Below are 5,887 nucleotides of genomic sequence, written 5' to 3' on the forward strand. Positions count from 1 at the left end.
AGTGAATCACTGTTAAATTAATAACACTTGTTAAATGAATCTGGCTTTCCTATTGACTCTGCTTGTCAGAAGGTTACAAAAAGTGATCACATGACCCCGGGACACTTGCAACCGTCATAAATAGGAATCCATTGCCAAGCGTCTGATCAAGTGACTATGGGGATGCTGCAATGGTTGGGTGAAAGACAGTCATAAATCACTTTTTTCAGTGTCATTGTAACTTAAATGGTCACTAAACACACTGCTGTAAGTTGAGGACTACCTGTAACTTATTACATTTCTTCTAATTGATAAATCAGGAAAAGCTTTGTGCACTTTTTGGCAGAAAATCTCAAGAACACTCAGAACAGTATTTCATCTCCCATTGTTTCAGAGCTCTAGTTACTGCCACAGCCCGATATGTTTTCCGCTTTCCTTAATATTTGGGAGAAAACAAATGATAATCGAATTTTCAGAAAAATGGCAACCTCAGTCAAAAGAGAAAAAGATTTTCAGAGAAACACGAGGGAGCATTTGGCATACGACTGGCTGGCCCCCACATTAACAGGTAAGACTTGCTTTTTAATTTCCCTAGGCTTTTTAATTGTGTTTTAATTATATCTTAATTGTGTTCTCACTCATATTGTTATAGATTTTGACAAGTGCCTTGCTGCTGCCTAGTTTGTAATGGTGCCTTTTTGGCATTTTTAAAAAAAAATTATTTTATTCTATAGGTTTAACTCCGTTTTCAAACTCTTCCTTAATTCTTAGCTTCAGTTATTGGGCATCCATGCCATGTTAAATATGTTTGGCAGCTTGCATGTTTTGAGTGTGTAAACAACATAGAGAGGGAATCAAAAGTAAAAAGAAAATAATATGCTGATAATTAACCTTCCTGATTTTAAATAACTTGGCAATTATTCTGCAAAATGTTTACATGCTGAGAGGAATCACAATGTACAGTAGTACCAATAAATTATAGCAGTGCCTGAAGCTAAGTACTCCAAAATGTTTTGAACTTCGGGAGGGCATTATTATACCAATTATTTGATTTATATCCCACTTTTCTGCTTAAAGGATGAGGAACACATCACGTTAGTCTCTTCTTCTAAGAAATAGCACACCAATTTATCTTTGGTCTTGCTATTTCCTTCCCCAAAATTGACACTGGTCAGTCATCATAAAAGTGTGCTGGTAGACTTTCAATGTCCTGACATTTTCACAGATTGGAGAATTTATAAGAAACCTACTTCACGTGAATCTGATGTCCAACTAAGATCATCAGAAACCATGGGAATAAGTCTCTTAATGCAGCTTGTATTACTTTGAGCATGCACAGCAACATCCTAGGTAAGAATCTAAAGCAATGAAATTTCTATAGATCTTAATTTTAGGATATTAATATTTATGGGCATTACAGCTTCAGTGATCCTTGCATCTGGGATGCATGGTTACATTGAGAATGTGCTAAAGAACTGAAAATGTCTCTATAGTGATGTCTGATTACAAATTAATTGATGGATTTGGATATAAAGAGAAGAGGTTAATTATTTCAAAGAAGGGTTTATGATAGGTCCATTAAGAGCTGCACAAAAACTGTACAGGGGTTTGGATTTTTTGTATGTGGTTTTTTGAACTGAAAAAGGTTTATTTCCAAACTGCATTTAAAATCTAGCACTTTTTTTTACTATACATCTTCAAAGAAGCCTCCATCCAACCATCATTTTTTATTAATTGTCTATTATCAAACATAGAAAAATGCTTAGTATCATTTACATTGTGATTTGCAATCTTTTTTTAAAATTCTGCATCACACCTCAACTCAAGGGTTTTATACTTTGCTAGGTGGAAACTTTCCATGCACAATTTCCTAACATATGAAGACCTGTTGAGTTCCTCCTACCTATCTGACATATTGTAAGCATGAAGATAAGGTAAGGTAAGGTAAGATAAGGTAAGGTAAGGTAAGATAGATAAGATAGGATAAGATAAGATAAGATAAGATAAGATAAGATATAAGATGTTAGAAAAAGACAACATATATGAAATGAATAATGATGTGGTCAATGAAAAGCTCTGTATGCATAGTATAAGCATTTAGATACCTATCTCATTGCATAAATATAGCTTAAAGCATTTGGAAAACATCAAATAAAAGAACATAGCAGAACAAAGCTGATTTATCAAGTGCCATCCCTGCTGGAAGAACTGTCAAAATTAGCGGAAGGGATTGCTTCACCAACTGCAGAGAATAAAGATAGTGACCTTGCTGGAGATATGTAGATTCTGTTATTATAACTAATCTCAATAAAATAAAAGATGTATTGTGGAGTTGATTTCATGGCATGATCTGACATCAGTTGGCAATCAAGAACAATACCCAAGAGGTAAAGCTAGAAAGACTTAAATGTTAAGTTAAGTCTATATAAAGTGGACATTTCAGTTTTCTGCATGCAGAGTTTGTCACCAAAAAGAACATTATCAAGATCATGTTCAAGAGTTTGTAAAACTACAAGAAGAAGAAGAAGAAGAAGAAGAAGAAGAAGAAGAAGAAGAAGAAGAAGAAGAAGAAGAAGAAGAATCTATGCACAAAGAAAGTCATTCAATGAAATCCAAAAATCCATAATCTGCTTGTCTTTGACAGTTTCTTTTTTGGTGTTGGTTTCTCTCTGTATACCAGCACGGTATACTTAGGTAAAGGTAAAGGTTCCCCCGGTGCTCATCTCCATTTCAAAGCCGAAGAGCCAGCGTTTGTCCGAGGATGTTTCCGTGGTCATGTGGCCAGCATGACTAGATGCCAAAGATGCACGGAACACTGTTACCTTCCCACCGTAGTGGTCCCTATTTTTCTACTTGCATTTTTACGTGCTTTCAAACTGCTAGGTTGGCAGAAGCTGGGACAAGTAACAGGCGCTTACTCTGCTATGCGGCACTTGGGATTTGACCCGCCAAACTGCTGATCTTCTGATCAACAAGCTCAGTGTCCTAACCCACTGAGCCACCGTATCCCTATGGTATACTTAGACAGCATTAAAAATCCAAGTGCAGACTTTTGTATCACAGGCAAACAAAATTAGAATGCAAGAACTGTTACCATAGACACAAAATCCTGAAGGAGACAGCATACTCTCTAAAGGAACCCAATTAACAGGATTTTTGTCCAAATTGATGTATAAGCTGACCTCATTGATCATGATCAAAGGTGAAATGTGGATCTTTTTGTGCAATATAATGTTGCATCCTCAACAAGAACATGGCTGTGATCAAGAAGACAGAAGTCAACAGGCAGAGGTACTGATAGGTTCCTGAAGCAAAGAGTGCCTGTAATATATTTAATGAAAATCTGAGTACTATAGAGAGTTCAAATGTAAGATCTGATATGGAAGGCTTGAGAGTGAACCTAATGATTCCGTGTAATTGAAATAGGCAAGGCAGGTTTATAACACAGCTATTTTTGCAAACAATAAGTAATTAACATATATATTTGGACTGCGGTACAGCATAAAATTCACTGGACCACTCTAATATGACAGTGACCCTTCATAGCTTTTATGTATTCCTTTTATCAGGAAATGGCAGAACCTCATTCTGAATGCTACTATAAAATGTAAAGGGGAAAAATGCTTTTGGTGATCAGATGTTGTGTATGTGGTTGGAGTTGTGTGCATTTTCAAATTCTTTTTTAAAAAAAATGATTTGCATGTTGCTGTAGATTTCAGCTTCTAAACTTTCCAAGTAACTAAAGACAATGATGTTCAAGTCTACATTGGTTGGGGAGAGGGGTAGGGGGGGGGGGTCAAGGACCAAACATGTGGATAGCCTGAAACCAGAGACTGAAAGTCTGTGATTTATTTAAAATGACAATGAACAGATATCAACCACCCTTCCCATTTAGCAATGAGTTGCTGTTAATACAATGGGATGTCCAGATTGGAATAAGTAAATAAGGTTCACTTGGGGCTGCTATAGATATCTCTTCAGTTTCATAGTTGGAAGTTGCAGTTGTTCTGCTCTACTACAGCTTTATGACATATACTAAGCTGTTTCTCAAATACTTGTTTTTGGAATTGCTCTCTGCTCGCCTCCAAATTCCAGAGGAAGCCCATTAGAAGCCTTTATATCTGAAAGTTGAAGATGGACAGCAAGTCGTTTGATATCTCCTGTGTGAATAACCTTTTGTGGTAGTTAATTTGGCCATAGGCTGGAAACATCAATTATATAGAAAAAGAGCACCTTGCAGACATCAGGTGACACGAGTCACAAAAGTCAGAAGATGACTCGATGGGAAGGCACTTGTTGCAACCTCAAAACACACATTCGCTACTTCTGACTATCCTAAGACAGGACCTTAGATGAGAGCATTTGCTAGAAACTTTTGAAAATGCAGGAAGAAATTGTCATCTTACCGAAAGAACAAAATACTTCTAAATATGTCCAGTAACTAAAGACAGAAATGTCCAAGTCTATGCTGGAGGTAGGAGTGAGTGGGTCAAAGAACAAAGTCAGAAGCAAACACCAAAGACTGAGATGGATTGGGAGACTGATTAAAATAACAAAACACAGGTATCAGCCACCTTCTCCATTGCAGAACGAACTGCTCTCAGCACTTTGGGATATCTGGAATGGAAAAAAGTAAGATTTGAACCTTAGGACTGCTATAGGTATGTTGGGTTTCATAGCTGAAGTTCCTTGTGGCCATTCTTATAAATTCTCCAGCTGTTGGCCTATTTCCCTGCAGAATCAGAACCTGGCCTTATTAATTTAAACTCAGAGAGATGATTTTCTCCCCATTTTTCTGATATCCTGCTAATTGGGGAAGAAGTCTTGTCATTCTGCCTCTCTTTGAAACAAGACCCAGAGCTGTGCAGCATCAGTTCAGCTGGATGCCATTGCCAGTTGGACAGAACACCAACAGCTCCTTATACTAAATCAGGATGCATTAAAATTCCTGGCTAAGTGAATAAACAACCATTTTGGGGGGGGGGAATCTTTTACGCTAATATTTCCAATGCTTTCTTCAAATTCTGAGGCCTTTTTAGAATGCAGCGTGGCAAGGTATGATTATGATTTGTGTGCTGGGTTTTCACTTGTGATCCTGTGCCATTTTATTCCAAACATTTTATTCAGAAATTTACATATAATTACCTTCCTAATAAAAAGAGCTATTAGGATGTAAAGATCCCCTCCTTTCCATGCTCTTTTAAATTATGACCTACTCAGCCTTGAAATCAAAAGCAGTGCGGAGAACGGTAACTCAGCCGAAACTTTCTCATTGGGCTTTTGCAACCTCATCACTGATAAATACGCAAATTTGGCTCCCCCCCTTTTTTTGTGTGATTTGCCTGCGAAAATAAGAATTAACTCTGAACAAATGTAGAAAGTTCAGCAATTGGGAATGTGCATGCCGCTTTGTTTGTGTCACTGGTTACAGATGTCAGTGAACAAACACTGAAAAAGAAAGTAAAATAATAACAAAAGAATACTGAAATGGGAGTGGAAGGTAACACTTTAGAAATCGTTAGTTGTGATCATAATCCAGTATGCTGATGTAAAGAGTGCAGTCTACCTTTATGCCAATATGACAGCTCTTACAGAAGGACTTTCTATAGCTGGTTTGTAAATATTTGTGCTGGATGTAACATCCCAATAGGGCTGGCAAAATGTCATAACTTGCAACACAATGCTAGCTCTATCACTCCATTCCAGGAATTTTAATTGTTAGCTGAACAAGCTATACAACCTGGCCATTGATTTTTTTTTCTTCTCAACTCATTACCAGCACCTAAGATTTGAGCGACAATAGCAATGCTAGGTATTTACTGTAAATTGTCCTCCTTCATGGCTGAATGTGGGTTTATGGAACTGAGTAATCTTGGAGCATCAAAATAATGCACAAAATGAGCAAGAG

This window comes from Vipera ursinii (genome assembly GCF_947247035.1).
Source record: "Vipera ursinii genome assembly, chromosome: 2".
NCBI lineage: Eukaryota > Metazoa > Chordata > Lepidosauria > Squamata > Viperidae > Vipera > Vipera ursinii.